Here is a 22826-nt window from a genome sequence, read left to right as displayed (position 1 = left end):
ATAGTTTATAAATCTTTCCTTTTGGCTAAGTCATAATAATAATATTGTCATTTATAGCTAAAGAAACATATGATTAAGAAACTGTTTTATTTTACTTTTGTGATTATGACAAACATACCGAGGGCCTCAAAATAGTACATGGTGGGCTGCGAGTTTCAGACCACTGATGTACATGTACACTTCCAAGTTGCTCTGCTCCCATTTTGTCTGTCTGACCCCGCAAAATTCAGAAGGCACACATGAAAAGTTCAAGTGCCATCCTGAGTGAAGAAGGTCACTTTGATCTACGACAGCCTAAAATCGCACCACCCAAACCTTATGGCAGCGAGAGGAACAGCCGTCGGGAAAGCACTCTTTGCAGGAGAACATGAACAGTGTCAGAACAGATCTACATACCCTACAAGTCTTTGTCCCAGCAGCAATCCATTTATTTGGCCCCTCTTCAAAAGGTGTACCTTCTGCCAGAGTAACACAAAACCAAAGAAGAAATCAGTTTTCGATCTTCACTACGGGGGATAGTCTATAAACGCTGTCGAAACTTAGGCACTGGTAAATGCCCTACCAGCGCCCAAGTTAATCGAGACATGCCATTTAAAGCAGTGAAAATTGTTAAAAATAAAAGTACCTATCAGCATCTAAATAAAAGGCACCGGAATCATGCCTATAGAGGCGCTTTACACCACGTTGGGTGCGGCTAAAACTGGAAATGGCGTTAGGTACGATTTACAACACAGATAGGCACTGGAAATGTGGGCCTGGAAAACCCTGGCCTACATTTCTGGTGTCTTATCTTTTGTGGGGGCGCAATTCTCCATAGGACGCCATTGCGTGATTGACATGAGCCTGAGTATACAATCTGTCTTGGCCCTTGAATAATCTGTCTTGGCCCTTGAATAATCTCCCACAGATGATTCCTATTTTAGATCTACTAAACTATCAGTTATTTTAGGTCTAATATTACTGAACTGTTAGTCAAACAAAGAATAATATAGTTTACTACCTACTACATCTTTTCAAGAAGAGTTTGTATGAAATGCAAACTTAAATTACTACCTTCAAAACATTTCTTTTTAAACCCTGGGGCATTATTTCAGTTTACATGCAAACAATTTTGCTTGCAAAACCACAAGGTTAACTTTTTAATAAGCCCTTTTTTCAAATTATACTTCCTATAAAAGCATTCTGATTTCTGCCCTTGTTGCTGGTGTACCACAAAATGCCTCTAATATTCTGCAGCTTCCACTACTCCCAGAAACAGAATAAGAGACCAATGAAAAGGAGAAATTAGGTCCTTACCTGCTAATTTTCTTTCAGTCCTTCCAGACTGGCACAGAAACAGATGGGTTTACACCCCTCTGCCAGCAGGTGGAGACTGAGACATTGACTTTTAGCTTCAGTACAAGTGGGCTGTGCAGTCCCCATTACAATCAGTCTGATGAATAGCCAATTAGAAATCAACTAGGCTGAACAAGAACAAACCAACTCCACACTCACAAGAAGAGTCCAAAGTGGACCAGAAAACACTGCTGGATACTGATTAGATCAAGAACCTTAAAACGTCTCCACAGTTCGCCTGCTAAACCAGTCAAACTAAATGCCCCTGCTCTTATTAAACTCCCCAACCACCAAGACAACCAACTCCCGCAGAGAAAAAAAAAACACACTCTTCGCAGAAAAAACACCAAATAAAATACCGCCGGACTGGAGGGACTAAAAAAGAAAATTAGCAGGTGAGGATCTAATATCTCCCTCTTTAGCGTCCCTCCAGACAGGCACTGAAAAGGATGGGACATACCAGTATTCATCATGGGCGGGACCCCTAAAGGGCCGCCACAAAAACATGCTCACCGAACACCGTGTCCCGGCGTGTCTGACCAAATCGCAGCTTTAGATATCTCCACTGGAGGTACGAGAAGACTCGGCCCAAGAAGTTGCCTGACCCTGAGGAAATGAGCTTTCAGAAATTCTGGAACAGGCTTTTTTTGAAGAAGGTACGCCGAAGTGATAGCTTCCTTGATCCAGCGTGCAATGGTAGCCTTGGAAATAACCATCCCCTTTACAAGAGCTTGCTAAAAAGACAAAGATTGATCTAACATATGGAACTCCATAGGCCGCTGAACCTAAGAGCGAAGGACTCTATGGACATCCAATTTGCGCAACTGTCTCTGCTCCAACGAGCCCTCCTGACAACCCAAGACTGGGAGGACCACGAACTGGTTAATATGGAAAGGCAAAACCACCTTTGGAAGAAAGGAGGGAACCGGCCACAGTATGACCCACTCTTTAGAGAACTCCAGGAATGGAGGCAGACAGGAAAAGGTCTGCAGTTTGGAAATGCATCTTGTGGAAGTAATGGTCACCAGGAACACCGCCTTAAGAGTAAGGTCCTTCCAACATGCAGAAGTCAAGAGGCTTAAAAGATGGATGAACAAGCACAGAGAGAACCAGATTAGGATCCCAGGTGGTAACCGATGGCCGAAGCAATTTTGCAGTTCTCAAGAATCGAATCACATCTGGAAAAGAGGGCAAACACCGACCATGCAAAAGACTGTGGAAGGAAGAAAGTGGCCATCTCCACCTTAAGGGAGAATTAGGCAGGCTGCGCTCCAGGTCATTTTGCAGAATCTCCAAGATTGGGATCCAGTGCACGACGACTAAGAAAATCCACCTGGACATTGTCTACACTGGCCTCCGCCCATTCCATAAGGAGGGATCTCCAGTGCCACCAGATGATTCTTGGTGCCCCCCACTGACGAATGACATAAGCCACCGCTGTGGCACTGTCTGAGAGAACTCGAACTGACTTGTCCTCCAGAAAGGATTGAAATTCCACTAATGCTAGCCGAATGGCTCGTTTCCAGAACATTGATCGTCAAGGACGCCTCCACCAACGACCAGCTGCCTTGAGCAGAGAGACCGAGACTGGCATCAGTGATAAGCACTCTCCACTAGGGTTGATCAAAACTCACTCCCTGAACAAGATTGGAAGACTAGAGCTACCAGTGCAGGCTGTGACAAATTAATCCCATAAGAGGGACAGGAGTGTCCAGATCGTGAATCTGTGGCAACCACCACTGAAGAAATACATACTGAAGAGGATGCATGTGAGCCTGAACCCACCGGACCACTTCTAGGAAGGCTGCCATGGACCCCAAGACCTGCATTGCCTGTGGACATCGGCAATCCATCAGGGAGCGAATCTGCATTTGCATATCCAAGCCTCTGGAAGGAAGCTGGTGTCGAACAGAACACAAAGATACTCCAAGCACCAAGACAGAGCCAACTGGCTCTTGGACAGATTGACCACACAGCCCAGGAACTGCAGAAACTCCACAGCTGGGAGCTCAGAAGGAAGCGCCCAAAACTGATAATGCTCTCCCAAAATCACAAAGTGAAGAAATCATTGATGGGAGGCCCAAATCAGAACATGCAGATAAGCCTCTGACAGGCCAAGAGAAGTCAGAAATTCCCCAGGCTGGAAAGCAAGAATTATGGATTTCAGGGTTTCCATGCAAAAAGATGGAACCCGGAGAATTCTGTCGACACTTTTTAGATCCAAAATGGGCCGAAAAGACCCACCTTTTTTAGGCATTGCAAAGTAAATCTATACCTGCCAGTGCAAATCTCTTGAGGAGGCACTGGGACTACCACTTTGAGGTCCAGAAGAGGAAACAATTTGGCAAAAGTCAGGAAAATAGAGCATAACCGTCCCAAATCACTTCTAGGACCCACTGATCTGTCATGATGGATCACTCCCGGTAAAACTCCCACAACTGGGCCCCGACCAGAATGGAGGGGGGGAGGGAAGGAGAAGAACCCATAACGAGTCACTGGGTCAAACAGGTGGAGGAGAAGCCTCCAAAGGAGTCACGAAGCCTCCCCCCCCTCCAGCGGGCCCCCGAAAGGACTGCATATACTGACTGAAACAGGAACGAGGTCACACCTGGGCCAGGCCGATACCTATGAAATTAACACAAACATCCACAGGTGTAACCACCTTGCAAAGTCTGACAAGATCAGTCCTCCGGTAACCGAGGCACCTTTGAATCACATAAGGACTGAACCAGCTTATCTAACTCCTCTCCAAAGAGACAGGAGCCTGAAAGGGAAACTTACTGCCTTAGAAGTCATATCCTCCACCCAACCCCAAAGCCACAGAGTATGGTGGGTCGCTATTCCGAGAGCTATGGACTTGGTTGTATCAAAGAAATAAGAAAGTGCCCAGCTCAATCTTAGTGACTTCCTGATCTGCCAAAGACCAGTCCACAGACTCGCAGTCAAGAACCAGCTCACACCACCGAAAACAGGCCCGAGCAACAAAACCATCACAAATCATCACCTGGACAGCCACAACAAAACTTTGTTTAAGGAGAGCCTCCATTTTACGGTCCTGAAGGTCTCTCAGGGCCGAACTACCTTCAACTGGCACTGTATGTCTACACGCAATAGCCGAGACCACCGCATCAACTATAGGAGACTTAAAAGTTTCTCTATCCCCATTAGGAATGGGATAGAGAAACTGGCCATTGGACTGTGCCATGCAAAAAGGCACGTCCGGAACTTTCCACTAGTGCTGCCCGAATCATGAAAAAAAAATGATTCGATTCAGCCTATTGAAATCGATTTTTCAATTCAATTTTCCTGCCCAACTGGGATTGTTGTTTTTTTTTTTTTCAAACATCCTGGTGGGTTTATTTTATAGTCTCTTCACCCACTTCACCCCTTTGCCCTCTCCTACCCACACTGGTGTTGTGGTGTAAACAAAATAAATTTAAAAAAGACTTCCTCTCTCTGTTAAGTACTAGCTCACGTTCGTGGTCTAACACCAGCTCAGGCAGGGTACACATTTCAAAACTGACATATTGCAATCACAAAACAGAAAATAAAATTATTTTTTCTACCTTTTGTTGTCTGGTCATTATTAAAATTATGTTAGTCCCAGGCTCTAGTTTCTGTTTATCTTGATAACTCGTTTGCCAGGGTCTCCTGCCATTTGTCGTCTTCTTCTTTCTCCATGCTAACCATCTTCCATCTCTGTCCTCCCCTTCCGTTTCCCTTCCATCCTCCGGAGGTCTGGCATCTTTCCTTTTTTTTTTTTTATGTTGAATCAATTTTTATTATTATCAAAGAACACAGAACAAACCAATAGGTCAGAACCACAGTAACAATGGAAAACAGCAGAAACAAAATAGGAGATCCAACAATCCCACCCACACCACCCCCCCCCCCCAAACCCCCTAGTCTGAGACGAGAAAAAGTGAGTGCAGTAGGCTTGGACTCAGATAGCCCACTGCCCAAGACAATAAGGAACACCAACACAGAAAGAAAGAAGGAAGAGAGCAAAGAAGAAGAAGAAAGAAAGAGAAAGAAGCATACCTGGCGCCCCTCAAGGATGGAACACAAGCCCAGGTCTCCGAAAAAGTCACAAGGAATTTAGAATGTCACTTCTAGCCCGTGGTGAGAGTGAAAAAAGGTAAGAATCCCAGATCCGAAGAAAGAGTCGCCTCCGTCGTAAGCTATAAGACGCATCTTTACACTCCAGCAGCAGCAGAGCATGCAAACGGTTCCTCCATTCCCAAAAGGATGGAGAAAGTTCCCCAATCCAGACAGATAGAATTACTTTCTTCCCCAAGACCCCCACCCGTCTCATAAACTGCCGCTGACCCAAATCAGACAAGCGGAAGGCCTCATACTTATCCAGCAAGAGACCAGCGGCAGAAAAAGGTAATGTAGTACCAAAGACGCTCTCCACATATGTTACAACCTGCCGCCAAAAACGTTTGATTTTCACACAAGACCAGAAGGCATGGATAAACGAATGGGGTTGCTGGAGGCACTTAGGGCATAAAGGAGAGTCCGTGTAACCCGAATAATATAACTGACTTTTCGTAAAATAGCCCCGATGAAGAACCCTAAACTGACACTCCCGTAGATCTGCATTAACGGAAACTCCCGGGAGTCTTGCAATCAAGGAAGGGAGATCCAAAGCGTCTCGTGCTATCCCCAGATCCTGGCACCAACGGGCGTGTAGGACAGCTCGATCAGCCGGACCCAATAATCGATGGAGATCCTTATACAGACCCGAAACTGTAAACCCATCCTCCAAATATGGATCCAGCAGCGCCGCAAATTTGTTCTCAATAGGAAAAACCAAAGCGGCTCGGGGGAGGGATCGAACATAATGTTGAAGTTGCCGAAACGCAAGGAAGTCTCCCACAGAGAAAACACCCGACCGGACCAAAGCATCCCAGGACATTAAAGAACCATCTGCCTGAAGAACATGGGTAAGTAACGTGAAGTCCCGGGATGCCAATTTACGAAAACTAGCAGTCTCCATGCCCGGGCTGAATTGCAGATTCCCCTGAATAGGTAAGTATCTAGTAGTCGAGGGAGTACCCTTCCAGGAGTCCAACACATAAGACCATATGACACGCAGCGAGTGCAACAACAAACTCCCCCGAAGAGCCCCCGGCAAGGCAGAACGGGGCGCGTGCACCAAAGACAAAATATGCCAAGGTGCAAAAAATTCTTTCTCATAACATTTTGGAGTAAAATCCCGACGATCCGAAAGCCACTCCCCCAAAAAACGCATCAAACAGGCAGCATTATATAACCGAAAATGTGGTAGCCCCAGTCCCCCTCCTCCCCACGCGCCGAGCAGATAACGCAGCGCCACCCTTGGTCGCCGTCCCCCCCAACAAAATCTAGAAAGCATAGAATGTAACTTGGTAACATCCCGTTTCAAGAGCCATAAAGGGAGCAACTGCAAAGTATAAAGCCATTTTGGAAAAAGAACCATATTAAACAAATTGATCCTACCCGACAAGGACAGAGGAAGAGGAGACCAACGAGCAAAACACTCAGCCGAAGAACTGAATAAAGAATCAATGTTAACACGATATAACTCGGAAGTACGAGGCGTCAGCAGAATCCCTAAATAACGAAACGAAGAAGAAGCCCATTGAAGGGGAAAGGATCCAGGCCAAGAATCCCGCAAGACCGAGGATGTGGCCAACGCCAGAGATTTATCAAGGTTAAGCTTAAAACCCGAATAGTCTCCATATTCTTGAAAAGTGGCCATCAGATTGGACAGAGACACCACGGGTTCCGAGATATGGACCAGGAGATCGTCCGCAAATGCCGAGATCTTAAATTCGGAAGAACCAATTCGAATACCCGGAATAGCTCCATTAAGCTGAATATCACGGATCAAAGGGTCTAACGACAGAGCAAAAAGCAATGGTGAAAGGGGACAGCCCTGACGCGTGCCACGACATATGGGGAAGGAAGGAGAACAAAGACCATTGGCCCACACAAAAGCTGTAGGAGAGTGATAAAGCACCCGAATCGCGTCCTGGAAAAAGCCCGTAATGCCATACCGAGTTAAAACCTCGAATAAAAAATTCCAAGAGACCCGGTCGAAGGCCTTCTCAGCATCGAAGCTGACCAATAGAGAAGAAAGTTGGGTTCTCTCCACGAATTCCAAAGACGCCAATATAGATCTAATGTTTTTCACACTCGTACGCCCCTGCACAAAGCCCACCTGAGGGGAAGCGATCAACTCAGGAAGAACACAAGCCAATCGATTAGCCAAAACCTTGGCGAACAACTTGGCCTCCACATTCAGCAGCGAGATGGGGCGATAAGAAGAAGAGAGGGCTGCATCCTTATGGGGTTTCAATAGCACAACTATTTGAGCCGAAGTGAGAGACTCCGGAAGGGCACCCCGTTGAATAGCTGCTGTGAAGGTATCAGCTAAGACTGGAGCCACCGTAGGAAGTAAGAGTTTATAAAATTCCATGCGGAAACCATCCGGTCCGGGGGCCTTTAACAAGGACCCCTTCTGTATGACGCCTGCCACCTCCTCTGCCGTTACAGGGGCATTAAGTTTAGCTACCGCCCTATCAGACAGGCATGGAAGGGAGAGGCCATCCAAATATGCCGTGCCGTCCATTAAATCAGATTGCTGTGAATAAAGCTTCCTATAATAGTCAAAAAACACTGCATTAATCTCGGCGTCCGTCCGGACCAAACCCCCCCCTGCCGCTCGAAGTTGCAAGATATGTGTACGTCCCGCCGAACGACGGAGCACCTTTGCCAGAAGCGCCCCTCGTTGATTCCCATGGCGAAAGAATTGATATCTATAATAAGCAAGTGACTTGACTGTTCTAGCATGCAACAATTCCTGAAGCTTACACTGGGAAGCTAAGAGCTGGGAACGCAAAGAGGAAGCGTGAGATAGACTATAAAGCCGACGGAGGTTACCAATCCTACGTTCCAACTGCAAAAGCTCCCTATCCCGAGCACGACGTTGATGGCTGGAATAGGCCATAATCTCACCACGGAGGACCGCTTTCGCAGCCTCCCAGAAAAGCGTAGAATCAGCCCGATGGTCCATATTATGTAGTTGATAGTCAGACCATTTCTGAAGCAAGAATTCCTGAAATCTCGAGTCCTGATACAAACGGAGCGGAAATCGCCAACGGAAAGAACCCGGTGGGGAGACATCCAAGTGCAAGAGTAACAATAGCATGGCATGATCGGAAACATCAAAGGAACCAATCGAGGCCGATTCAATCTGAGAAAACAAAGCGCTAGAGGTCAGCCAGTAATCAATCCGGGATAAGGACGCATGGGCTCTAGATAAATGAGTGTAGTCACGCTCACCTGGGTGAAGCGTCCGCCAAACATCAATAACGTCCAAGGAGGAACAAAGTAAAGAAATACCTTTAGTAGGCTGCATCCGATCCTGGGGAGCAGGAAGTGATTTATCCAGCAAGGGATCATGAACACAATTAAAATCTCCCCCCACGAGCAATGGCACATCTGACTGTTGGCCCAGTAGGCGAATAAGTGAGGAGAAAAATCGAGAGTCATAAGTGTTAGGAGCATACACATTACAAAGAATCAGGGGCCTATGATTAAATAGTACCTTGGCTATGATGTACCTACCACCAGGATCCGTCCATTGCTGTTGAATAACAAAGGGTAGCCCCTTCCGAATCAAAATCAAAACCCCGGCCTTACGATTGCTCGCAGGTGCCCCCAAATGCTGACCCACCCACCAGGTCTGTAGTTTAGCATGCTCCGCTGCTGACAGATGCGTCTCCTGCAGAAAGACCAGATCAGCTCTCTGACGGTTCAGGGCTCTCAAGATCTTATGTCGTTTAATAGGCGAAGTGACACCATTTATATTCCAAGAAATACATCTAAGAGGCTTCATAAGAAAATGGATATAGACAAAAATCAGGCAAAAATCCAGAAAGAAAACCGAGAGCAAGGCCGTCCCAGCCCGCGACCAGCTCCCAGAACCTCAATCTAGACCCGAGCATCCACCAAAGGATAAAAGCCAGCCACAGGGCACCAGGAATACGGAAGGAGAAAAAGAAAAGAAGAAGAAAGAGAAAGAGGAAAGAATAGAAAGAGAACAGAAGAACCCCCAGCATATCCACCCCCCCACCCCTCCCCCCGCCGCCCCTTCCCCATCCCTCATGTGACCCACTAGTGGTCCTAGGGTCCTGTGGAACAGCTCCCAACTCCCCCTCCCAATAAACCACACCAAGAAGAACCACCCCCCAGCCCCTCACATCAATCCCACCGCCACACATCCAAAATGAAAGCCTCCTGAGTCCTACCCAACCCATACATAAACCGATCCAAGAACACGTGTGATGTCCAATAACAGGTTGAGCAGCAAAATAAACCACTACAGGGCAGAACAATAGAATGCTCGTAAACAGTATATAGTGGCCTAGCGAGCCTCCATATGTGCCACCCAAACCACCCACCCCGCATGCAAACCTTCCCACCCGTATCCTCTTCATACACACCACTCCCCCAACCGGTCAACAACTGCAAGAAGGACGTACCCCCCCCCTCCAATACAGAACTTAGCATCCCCTTCAACACCAACAAGCTCTCCCCCCCCACCATCCATACAGTCCCCGAAAGAAGAAAAAGAAATGTCCCACAAAAGTCCAGAACAGTCCATCGCCCCAGGCTCCAGAACAAGGCTGTCAGGCCAGCAAAAAGCAGGCACTGCAACGATCAGGCCCCCGCCTGAGCAGGCCAGCAGGTGCGAAGGCCTCCAGGAGATAACAAGCTGAGGCAGTCCCCAGAGCTCTGTGCATCAAACTATTGCAACCTACAACAAAGAACGAACTCCAAAGCAGTCAAGGAGCCGGGTCTGGTGCCTGCATGGAATGTAGGAATCGTAGAGCTTCAGCCGCCACAGTAAAGAAGCGGGTCTGACCAGCATGTCTGATCCGCAAGCGGGCAGGATACAGCAGAGCAAAAGGAACTTTCATCTGGTACAGCTGGGAGCAAATGGGGGTGAATTCCTTCCGTCTGGCTTGCAAAGCAGGAGAATAATCTTGGAAACACAGCACCCTGGAGTTGTCATACATCAGGGGTCCCGAAGTACGAATAGCTCGCAGAATTTCTTGTTTATGGGCTGAGTTCAATAACTTGAGTATGACCGTGCGAGCTCTCGAGCCAGGCTCACCCAGCGGGCCCAAGCGATGCGCGCGTTCAATTCTCAGGGGACCATGCGCTGTGGATAGTGCTAAAGAACGCTGCAGCCAGGTTTCCAGAAAGGAATGGAGCTCACCATCCTTCACAGATTCAGACAGGCCAATCAATCTCAGGTTCCCCCTGCGAGACCGGTTCTCAAGGTCCTCAAGTTTAGCTTCCATGGCGACAAGCTGAGCCCGTATTTGCTGGTGATCCCCTTCACAGTGCTGCACTTGATCTTCCAGAGTGGTGAGACGCTGCTGGTAGGAGGAAAACTCTCCCTGCAACGTTTCCAGCCGAGTGTCCACAGAGTCCAATTTATCCACGATAGGCTGTAGTTTTGAGGTCAGGGATCCCTCCAGCAGCAGCTTCACCTCTGCCACAATCTCGGACACCCACGCGGTCGGCGCCGGGAGCGGCGGTGGAGACTCGCGGTCGGCCATCTTGGCTTCACCCACGCGGCCGCGGTCTCTCTCCCGGCGAGGCAGCCTGCTGGTCATAAAGCCCCGAACTCCTCCAAACACCTCACAAACGCGGCAGCGATGTAATCGCCGAAATGCAGGGGCGAAATCGCGGCGCTCCGGGGTCGAAAAACAGCTGATGGTGGGAACGGGATCGGGAGCTTACCCCACCGACGTCTGCTCAGCAGCTCGACATCACGTCTCCTTTTTTTATCTCCAACCCTGCAAGCCAGCATTTCTCTAATGATCCCCCCTCCCATGCGCTCTTCTCCTCCATAAGATCCGATAAGGCACTTGCACTCTTCGGACCACCAGCAGCATGAGTGAAGCTTTCCCTCTGCTACCGCTTCGTGCATAAGCAGGACCAGGAAGCAGTAGCAGAGGGAAAGCTTCCAGTTGTGGAAGGCAACGTGTTTACTTCACTCACGCTGCCCATGGCCTCCCAAAGGCATGCATGTTTCCTCCTCCTCTCTAGCATCGTCCGGCTTCCCCCAGTCTTACCAACTAATTACGGCCTGCAGAGGATCGCCGGTGCAGTAGCGATCCTAGCATGCTGCTGTAAGCCTCCTTAGTACATTCCCTCTGCCGCGGTCCCGCCCTTCCTCTGATGTCATGTCCTATTTTGATCTGAGACGTGACATCAGAGGAGGGGGAATCTGCTGTGGAGGCCGACAGCAGCCTGTTAGGATCGCTACACCACCAGTTTGTGAGACCGGGAGGCCAGGGGGGAAGCCGGATGATGCTAGAGAAGGGAGAAACATGCCGGCCTTCGGGGGGCCCCTAAATCCGCAGAGTTGAGGGTACCCAGCGCTGGCGCCTATGCAGCACTTCCTGAATGAACCCCCTCACCTTCTAAAGCAGGAGCAGCAGTGGATGGCCAGCAAGAGGCAGTGCTTAGGACAGGCTGTTCGCTGCCAGAGTGTTGCCACTCCTGCTTTAGGAGGCCCAAAGGTACATGGAGGAGTGTTAATTTTTTAAGACAATGAATCGATTCACCAAAGTGAATCTATTCGAATCAGGCAGCACTACTTTCCACCGAGCATGCATGATATCCCGAATATCCTGATGCATGGGGAAAGAGCAGGAACCTTAGCTTCCTTTTCAAAGTGTAAAACCGAAGACATCTGAAAAATAAGCTCCTGCAGCTCTTCCCAATGAAATATGTGCACAACCAACGCATTCTCGCCAACCGGCAGCTCTAAAAAAAAACAAAAAAACCTTTAAAAAAAAATCTCCATCCACATTAGGCTCCTCAAAGGAATCTTGAGAAACCAGATCAGCCAGAAAAAAATCCATTAAGAATTGCCGCTGCTGGGTCAGACCAGTGGTCCATTGTGTCCAGCAGTCCGCTCACGTGGTGGCCCTTAGGTCAAAGACTGGTGCCCTGAGACTAGCCTTACCTGTGTACGTTCTGGTTCAGCAGGAACTTGTCTAACTTTGTCTTGAATCCCTGGAGGGTGTTTTCCCCTATAACAGCCTCCGGAAGAGCATTCCAGTTTTCTACCACTGTCTGGGTGAAGAAGAACTTCCTTACATTTGTACAGAATCTATCCTTTAACTTTAGAGAGTGCCCTCTCGTTCTCTCTACCTTGCAGACACCTACGGCTGCTTGGATGATGGCTGAGTGGGCTGGGCAGATGCTGCCAGAGCAGGAGACTGAATGGGGGCAGCTGTGGAAAGTAGCAACCCTCCAGGGGACCCCCGGAACCGAAGCAGGACCCCCCAGCTGCCTGTAAATAAGCCTTGCACATGGCCAACACAAAATCAGGGCAAAAAAAAACCTGGCGGCAAAGACACATTTAAGATATGCTCCCGTCATTCCAAGATAGGAGGAAGGTCACCTGAGGCAATGGGCAAAATAGACGTACTTCCCACCAAAACTGAGGGAAGGCCCATTGCCAAACTGTCTCCTAACAAACCTCAGAACAGACTGCACAAGCTTACCACTCCACCTGCTGAAGACTGAGAACAGCCTGATTGTAATAGGGACTGTACAGACCACTGGTACTTAAGCCAAAGTCTCCACCTGCTGGCAGAGGAGCGTAAACCCATCCATTTCTGTGCCGGTCTGGAGGAACGCTAAAGTAGTACTGAATTTATACTAGCCAAGACATGCATCTTTAGAGGAAAGCTGTAATATTAATCACTTCTGAAATATTACTGAGAACAAGTTGCACTGAACATATACCAAGAAACAGTCCCACTTCTGGAACTTACAATCTAAACAAAACAAAGCAAGATTTTGAGAAGGGAAGATTAGGTACTTACCTTAGTAATCTTCTTTCTAGTGGATAGGAACATCAGTCTTAAAACAATTGGGTTTTGCCCTCCTTAACTGTGCGGTGGGTAGACAACCCTATTTACATTAGTATTTGATAGGCGTTTTTATTAAATCACTAATAAACTTGGAAACTTCTATTTTACCATCAATCACTCTGTGCTGTGCAGCACCTCCTCAGTTAGTATCAAAGCAATGTGATTTCTTCCCTGCCCTTGTTGAACAGAAGCAAACACGGTATATGACTTTTAAGGCATGTTATACAGAAAGCAAGTTAACTTGCATCTGATAAGGTGGGCTTAAAGACTGATGTTCCTATCTACTAGAAAGAAGATTACCAATCTTCCCTTCTAGTGCAATATGAACATGTCTTTAATGATTAGGACTTATCAAAGCAGTCCTCCAAGTTTAGGGTGGGACATATGAGATGAGCCTGCTACCAGTACAGAAGAACCAAAAGTAGTACCCAACCTGGTGCTACATTCACCCTGTAGATTTTTGTAAATGTGGACCATGAGGCTGCTCTACAAATTTCCTCAGGCAGAACAGCTCTAGATTCCACTCAGGATGTTGCAATGCCCCTAGTGGAGTGCACTTTCAAGGAGATAAGCGACTGCTTCCTGCCACCGAAATAAGCTAAAGATATGGCCATGCAAATCTATCTAGAAATGGTCACCTTCAAGGCTGGCCTTCCTCTTCATGCTGCTCCCCATGAGTACAAAGAGATGCTCTGAGAGCCAAAACTTGTTTTGTCGTCTCCAAATAACGAAGCAGCACCCTTTGAACATCTAATAATTTCCAAATTATGTCAGGCTTCTTCTCCCCTGTAGGCATAAACACAGTTGTACTTTCTGGTTTACATGGATGCTCAACATGAATTTCGACAAGAAGGTACCGTTCACAGCAAGAAACCAGCCTCTGACATCTCAAGAAAAGGATCCCTGCAGAATAAAGCCTGCAATTCAGAAACCCTTCTTGCTGAGGTTACGGCTATTGAGAACACAAGCAGAACAGACAGGCTTCTACAACCAAAGACTGATGAGGTGCTGTATAGGCAAAGCAGAAGAAATGTAAATAAGTCTCTCTACACACTTCACAGATAAGAAAGGCAAAACCTAATCATTTAAGACTGATGTTTCTATTGCACTAGAAGTTGCTAATAAGAGCAAACTCAAACGGATGCATTTTTAGACTGGATTTCAAATATGGCACATTATTACATCAGGAAGTCTATTCTGGCATATATCATGCCATATGATATTGATTCATATAATGCAGCCAAATGGAAACAGTGCACCTGGAAGTTAATTATAAAGAAGGGCTCAAATTACAGTGATTTACCTGTTGAATGGAGTTCACACAACAAGAATGTAAGGAGGGGGAAAAGCCCCAAAGATTTGCCAACTGGAAAAACTGGTGTTCAGGGAACATCGTTATCACAATATTTCACCACAAATCTAGTAGCGCCATCTACCTCCCACAAAGAGATGGGATTTGGCATTCTGCCAGGCTCTGTCCATCCCAGTCTGTCTGATCGTCTCATTCTTGACCAATAAGGGAAGATTGCATCTTCTACCCATGGTAACCTGTGTGTCTAAAAAGAAAGTGGTGGAAATTATATTATTAGTACATGATTAGTTTCTTCAGACTTACTGGGCTGCCAAAACCAATTGAAACTTGTCTTTAGTATATCAACATGTAAATCTGAAACAAAAGATTTCATGGGTCTTGCAACTATAACTAATTCTCCTAGAATGTTGTCATAAAAAGCAAAGATGCTTACTTGTAGCAGCACGTGTTCTCCAAGGACAGCAAGCATAAATTCTCATGTGGGCAATGCCATCCATGGCACCCGGTTCAGAGTGACTCTGCCAAGTGCATTGAAACTATAAATCTTTAAAAAGTGCCCACACCATGTGATTGCAGGGGCTTTCCTATTTGAAGTTGGCATGCGGGACCAACAATTCATTCAAAAAGCTAAGAAGCCAACTAGGGAGTTGAGAAGTGGGCAGGTTGTGAGAATTTATGCCTGTCCTGCTATAGGTAAGTATCTTTGCTTTATCTGAGGACAAGCAGGCATAACATTTTCACATGCGAGACTCCGAAACAGAGAATCACATGGTGACTGTTTTCCACAGTAAACCACGGCAAACCTGCAGGAATGGGGAAAAATTTGGACATTTGCCATGGATTCAGGAACAAGGCATTTCACTGCCCCACAGGAGTGATAAAGGGCCTTGTTCCTGCAGTACAGGATGACTGGTGCAAGTCGCCTCCCTCCCAGCCAGCAGCCCCCCCCATCGTGAATCCTGCAACCCCTACCTACCCCATGGTTTAAAAATGGCAACCCCCCCCAAAAAAAACCTGCAACTCCCCTACTGGGTCAGCCCCTTTGTGCCTCCTGCCCCGGGCCTACCAGCGTTGTAGAAGCTTCAGAAGTTTTTGACAGAAGTTACATCAAAAGGAGGGACTTGGCTGGAGGAAGGACCCAGAACAGGCCTGTGATGTTGCATCTTCGGTCACTGAAGCGTCTGCGATAAGAGTTCAACGTTGATGAAAAAAAAAGAGTAGTTAGACTCCAATGGGAAGACTGGGAGGCAGAGTCAGGGGAATGGTGGCAATGCTCTCTAGAAGGAAGTGAATAAAATGATTGCTGCTTGGACTGGGACATTTGAGTCTTTGAGCACCGATTACATCGAGTACACTTCTTGAACCCGCTTGGTACTCTCTTTGACATGGAGGGGAAAACGGCAGAAGCAAAGTCAAAAGGTTCAATGGCCTTGGGAGCTCAAGTGAAAAGGTGCCTTAAGTGGCCAAAGGCCAAAAATGGGGGGGGAAAAAGAGACAAAATTTAACTTAACTCAATCAAAATGCCGAATAAAAAAAGTGAAGAACATGAATTAATTAACAGTACAAAAGGGGGAAAAAATTTCCAATGTCCCAACACTTGTATTGATGTTTTTCATTTGTAACTGTTTAATATGAATGATTTTGTTGATCATGAAAACGGAAATTAATAAAATTTTAAAAAAAATGAACACAACAAAACACTGGGAAGGCACAACCCCCCCCCCCCCCCCAAACTGAGACCAAAGACACAGCTTCTTGGCTCCATGGAAAGCTTGGCTCCTATCTGACATGAGGCGGTAAGGCACCTGCATGCACACAGTGTGGACACTGCCTACAGATTTAAAGTGATCGTATACCCAGTAGTGGCCATACCAGATTCTGTGGATGCCTGCTTGTCCTCAGATTTACTCCTACAGTAACTCAGAAGAGTACCCAGATTATACTGCTGTTACCTCCCAATTCAATATAACCTACATGTAATGCTTAATTATCTATGTGGAGGCCTGCTCAGGATGTTCATATAATCACTGAATAATCAGGTGAAACACGGACTGAACATGCCGATCATCACTGCAGAACCTCCTGTGTGTGTGTGTCTGTTCTACTTAGGGCAATGGAGGGTTAGGCGACTTGCCCAGAGTCACAAAGAACCGAAATGAGAAATTCCCATGGTTCTCCAGCTGCTGCACTAACCACTCCAACCGCGCTCTTCCACAGCCCTATTACACATAGAGCCGGAAAATTATACTTAAAAATAATTTTCTTTAGGTCGTTACTTCCCGAGTATGTTTTTCGTAAAGTTGTGTTGGTTTCCTATTTGCGTTCCCTATCGCCCGTTTTCCCCTTTGTCTCTCTTGCTAGACATGGCCCGGGACAAGAAGCCACGGCAGCTCCAAGGGATACCGAGGAGCTCATTTTCAAACCGCTTACACACACAAAAAGCATCGTGGTACCGATGGTACTTTGTGTGTCTTCATTGAGGAGAGCGGAAGAGAAAGGGCGGACCACGTGGGAGTGTGTGAAGGCAGCCGAGCACGAGAGTCACGCTAATACTGTGACCTGGGGGCTCATTTTCAAACTACTGCGGTACTTTGTGTCCAAGTAGTTTGAAAATGAGCCCCCAAATCACAGTATTAGCGTGACTCTCGTGCTCGGCTGCCTTCACACACTCCCACGTGGTCCGCCATTTCTCCCTTTCTCTTCCGATCTCCTCAGTGAAAACACACAAAGTACCATCCGTACCACGTTGCTTTGTGTGTCTTAAGTGGTTTGAAAATGAGCCCCCAAGTCACAGGATTACCGTGACCCTCGCGCTCGGCTACCTTCACGCTCGCACGTGGTCCGCCATTTCTCCCTTTCTCTTCCGCTCTCCTCAATGAAATCCATCTCCCCCCTCTCTTGCCTTTCCGCAATCCGACACCTATCTCTACCTCTCTTTCTCTCACACTCATACCTGAAGGTACCCACCTATAATCCCGAAACTTTCCTTCTCCGGTACTCCGACCCGTAGTACACATTTTTCTCCCTCTGAGGCGCACGTCCCGCCTTGCCGGAAACAGCAAATAGCGGAAGATCCCACCAACACGCACTAGTCAGTAGCATTAGTCACTGGAGCTACGGCGCATGCGTATGGCTACAAGTGAAGCTTGCCATAGCCACGCGCTGTTAGATCAGGTAGTGACTTCTGATGTCACTGGCCTGCGTCTGTGTCAGGGTGACCTTGTTGCCTCAGCCCGGACAGGACAGAACGCAAGCGCGGCTGCGCTGAATTATTGACGCAAAGGATGTGTACAGTGCTATTTAACCATCGGGGTTATTTTCTTTATTAAAAAAATTCAGGCCGGTTCTACAAATAATTTTATACATAAAACGTTTACATAGAGCTATATAACTTAAGCCTACTAAACAAAAGATCTGCCATGTATAAGGTTACCAGATTTCCTTAAAAAAAAAAGACTTGGCCCCGCCTCATTCCAAGATATTTCCCTATCACCCGTTTCTACGTCTGTTGCATCATCTCCACCAATTCTTTCTCCCTTTGCAGCAGCATTTCATCCTTCCCTTCCCCTCTGCAGCACTTCTCACCCCTTTCTACCTCTGTTGCATCTCTCCCTTCCTTTCCTCCATCCCATATCCAATTCCTCTCTCTCCTTCCCTGTGCAGCAGCATTTCATCCCTCCCTCCCATGTGTAGCACCTCCCGACTGACCCCGACCAGGCTCCTTTTTGGGCTTCCTAAACTAGCAGTGGTGGTGGTAGCCGACTTGGCAGAGGCAGCGTGATTAACAGGCTTTCCGTGGTCTACCCTGCTAGGGCTTCAGTTTCCTTATCATCATTTACGCAGTAGAGGGAAGGCTTCAGTGGGGTAGGCCAGGAGAAGCTTGTTCACCGTGCTCCCTCTGCCAAGCCAATCACCGCCACCACTGCTGCTAGTTTCAGAGGCATGTTGGGATTTACTGAATCAGCAAGTCAGATTTTTTTAAGGATGTGAATTGATGCAAATCAGGCAGCACTATAAGCACAGGATCGTGATGGAGAACTTCAGATAGGTTTGGAGGGGTGTGGGGGGAGGTGGGAGAGGGAGGACGACTCCAGAAAGGTGCACACATGTAGGGTTACTAGATGTCTGATTGCACTGGACAAAAGCTGTAAAATTTAAAAGCCGCCCGGACTTTCCACAGAGTCCTTAGAAAAAGAACATGTCCGGGGAAATCCAGACATCTAGTAACCCATTATAACTATATATGCATGAATGGTGACAAAGTCATCCCTTATATGGATTGATTATTAGTTCAATTTTTTTAAAAAAGTATTACTTTATTCTTTTTGTTTGGTTTTATTTATTAATGACACCATACTTTAGATTAACAAGCAGTGGGCAGAGCAAACATAAGATGGTGTCTTGAAGCTTCCACAAAGCCGCTGTCATCAATTTTACCCGTTGGTAAAAAGGAAATCTAAGATCCGGGTCTTCCCAGAGGTGCCTGTTTCTCTTACCGGGCCAATGGATATCTTCGTGGAGCGTGGCTCCCGAGTTGAACAACCGGAGGAATCTTCGGCTGGAGTGGCTCACGGGCTGAAGCGAGCGGATCCTTTTTTGAAGGCACCAGCTTATCTCCGGAGAAGCAGAGCCCACCAAGTCCCCCAGGAGCTATGGAGGAGATTTTGGAGGCTAGACCGGCCCTGGACGTTTCCTCTCTACCTCAGCAGAGCGGGTCTCTTAACCCTGTGCAGGGGCAGGAAGATGGTTCAACAAGCCGGGTGGAGGAAATGGAGCAAACCCGTGAAAAGGAACTGGTTCGTGTTTCTTCGATTGCTGCAGCTCAAGGTACTTTGCCTATAATGGGTCCTAGAATGGAGAGTGCCCTCTTCCAAAGTCCTAAGGTCATCACTATGGAGACGATTTGGGAGGCAATTTCCACCCTACAACTTTCTCTGGGTAATCAAATTCAACAGTTATCTACTTCTTGCATGACGATGCTCTCTGAGCATACAGAAATTAATAATAATAATAATTTTATTCTTGTATACCGCCATACCCAGGAAGTTCTAGGCGGTTCACATCAATTAAATAAAGATCCGAGATTACAAGCAGATTCACAACATTTTGTCAGTTACAAGCAACGATGTAGTTGAGGTTAGAAGGGAAGGGAGAGAGAGAGAATCAGAAAGGGGAGGGGAGGAAGGGGAAGAGCAGTAAGAGGGGGAGGAGGTGGTTTCAGTTCATTGCAGGAGGCGGGGAGTTAAGGGTCCTGTTCACGGAATAGGTGAGTATTAAGTAATTTTCTGAAGCCAAGGTAGGTAGGGGCCTCGAGCACAATTTGGGCGAGCCATGGGTTCAGCTTAGCCGCCTGGAAGGCGAAGGTTTTGTCTAGGAATCTTTTGAGATGACATAGTTTTAGGGAGGGGAAGGCGAACAGCTGAATTCTGCGGGATTTCTTATTGGTGTAATTCAGAATGAAGTGTGGATTGATGTATCTTGGCGATAAACCAAATACTGTTTTGAAGCAGAAGTAGGCGAACTTGAATAGGACTCTGGATTCGAATGGCAGCCAATGCAGTTTGTGGTAAAAAGGGGTGATGTGTTCCCTTTTGTTCAGGCCGAAAATGAGGCAGACGGCAGTGTTCTGGATCATTGTTAGTCTTCTGATGGTTTTCTTCATGGAGCTCAAGTAAATGATATTGCAGTAATCCAGTATGCTGAGAATGGATGATTGTACTAGTAGGCGGAATGAGGTGTCGTCAAAGTATTTTTTTATGGTGCGAAGTTTCCAGAGCACCGAGATGCTTTTCCTGACTGAGATCGGTGTGATTCTCTAGGAATAGATGTTTGTCCAGCGTGGCTCCCAGTATTTTTAAGGTTTGTTCGAGGGGAAAAACCATTCCTTTCACTTGAATTGTGATGTCTTTGATTGTGTCTTTGGGGGTGGCTAGGAAGAATTTTGTTTTGTCAGGGTTTAGTTTTAATCTGTAGGATAGCATCCAGCGTTCTATCTGATTGAGTATGCTTGTAATAGAGGCGAGTAGTTCTGGTGTGAAACTGGTTAGCGGGATGGCTATTGTAATGTCATCTGCATAGATGAAAAATTTGAGCTTGAGGCTTTGCAGGAGGTTTCCCAGGGAGACGAGGTAGACATTAAACAGGGTGGGGAACAGGGGGGAGCCCTGCGGAACACCTCAGGAGTTATCCCAGCTATATGAGAAAGAATCATTCTTGAGTACTCTGTAAGATCTATTTCGTAAGAACCCATGGAACCAGTTGAGGACCTGGTCGGAGATGCCGATGTGTGCCAGGCATTCTAGGAGAATGATGTGGTCGACTAGGTCGAATGCACTGCTCAGGTCGAGTTGTAAGATCAAGACGCTGGAGCCCTGGCTAAAGAGTGTGTGCAAGTGGTTGAGTAGGGCAGCTATAATGGTTTCGGTGCTGTGGTCCGAGCAAAAGCCCGACTGATTGTCGCTTAAGATGTTGAATTTTTCCAGGTATGCGGTGAGTTCAGCATTTACAACTCCTTCTGCTATTTTGGTGAATAGCGGGAACAAATTATCTACTTTGGAGAATAAAACGGCAGACTGTGAGACTAGACTGAAAAATTTGGAATTGCAAGCTTCAATTTGGGTTAAAGATAGTGGGAATTTGCACTTTTAAGAATGAAATGTTGGAGAATGTAACTAAAAGATGTAATCTTAGGATTATAAATTTCCCAAAAGGTTTTTCCTATTTCAGCACAAGAGATGTTTAAGCGATATTTGAATGAGATTTTGAAAGTACCAGAGGCTTCATATCCACCCCTCTCTAAAATGTACTACTTACCTGGGAGAATAAAATCCAAAGTTACTAATCAGCAGAATTTGTGTGCAGATAGCCTTGATTTAACTAATTTCCTAGAGAGATCTGATAGTAAAGCCCAAGTTCCGGCTACTCTTTTGGTACAGTTTGCCATTGAGTTCGACAGGGAATGGTTACTTAAACTGTTCTTTAAATATAGAGATGTTTCATTTATGACATATAAAGTAAGAATGTATCCTGATGTATCTAAACCTACCCAGAAAAGAAGAAAGCAATTTCTTCTTTTGAGACCCCAGGTTAGGAGCAACCTTCGTTTTACGATATCCATGTAAATGTGTAATGGTATATAAAGGTAATAGATATGTATTTTATGAGCCGCAGCAATTATCTAAATTTATTTCCACACACTCTATACCTGCTTCATGAGTGTTGTACTCCAGTTAATCCGTTTAATTGGAATTACTCGGGGACTATCAAGTGCCATCTTTATTTTCCTAATGTTATTTTTTATAGTAAAGTTTAATCAGTCATGCTATAAGTCCATCTCTCTTATTGTGGACTAACTAACTTTGGAGTGTATCATTTTACCTGTAATTATTATGCAGGAATGTTTTGATTTTTGCTAATTAGCTATATTTCTGTTTCCATGGTAATTTTCCTTTTGACTTGTTTTATTGTTATATGATGAAAAAACAATACAAAATTAAAGATATATAGATTAACAAGCAGTTACACCACTTTATCCTCCTATGTTAAGTGTTGCTAGAGTTACCATATTTGTGAAGTCAAAAAAGAGGACACATGACTGCCCCCCACCCGCTCCACCTCCAACTAGAGCTGCTCGATTTGAATCAATTCACGTCAGCTGAATCAGTTCAAATCTGGAAACAACTGGACTGACAGATTCAGTGCAGACCCATAAGGAAGTGCTCCAAGGGCAGGCAGCATCTTGATCCAGGAACTTCTCCGCAGCAGCAGCCTTCACAACACGGTATTCGTGCCAGCATCAGACCTTCTCTGCCAGGTCCTGCCTTCACAGAAACAGGAAGTAGGTCCGACGCCGACAAGAGCTCTCAGGGAAGACAAGGCCATAGCGGAGAACTGAAATGAATTCTTTGCTTTGGTCTTCACTAAGGAAGACATGAGGAAGCTACCGGTACCAGCAATTGTATTCAATTTTGATGAATCAGAGTAACTCATACAAATCTTTGTAATACTGGATGATATAAAGCAGTGGTCTCAAACTCAAACCCTTTGCAGGACCACATTTTGGATTTGTAGGTAATTGGAGGGCCGCAGAAAAGAAAAAATAGTTAATGTCTTATTAAAGAAATGACAGTTTTGCATGAGGTAAAACTCTTTATAGTTTATAAATCTTTCCTTTAACTGTTAAACTATAAAGAGTTTTTACCTCATGCAAAATTGTCATTTCGTTA

General features: G+C 46.3%; 2 non-coding genes across 2 annotated transcripts; both read right to left on the bottom strand.

Annotated features, from left to right (window-relative positions):
- Positions 1-205: 205 nt before the first annotated feature.
- LOC117366247 lies at positions 206-343 on the bottom strand. Its single transcript, XR_004540524.1, has one exon. It is a non-coding gene; the product is annotated as a small nucleolar RNA SNORA79 (small nucleolar RNA).
- Positions 344-16601: 16258 nt separating this feature from the next.
- LOC117366249 lies at positions 16602-16680 on the bottom strand. Its single transcript, XR_004540526.1, has one exon. It is a non-coding gene; the product is annotated as a small nucleolar RNA SNORD126 (small nucleolar RNA).
- Positions 16681-22826: the final 6146 nt, after the last annotated feature.

This window comes from Geotrypetes seraphini, chromosome 8 (genome assembly GCF_902459505.1).
Source record: "Geotrypetes seraphini chromosome 8, aGeoSer1.1, whole genome shotgun sequence".
NCBI lineage: Eukaryota > Metazoa > Chordata > Amphibia > Gymnophiona > Dermophiidae > Geotrypetes > Geotrypetes seraphini.
This window is presented reverse-complemented; position numbering and strand designations above follow the sequence as displayed.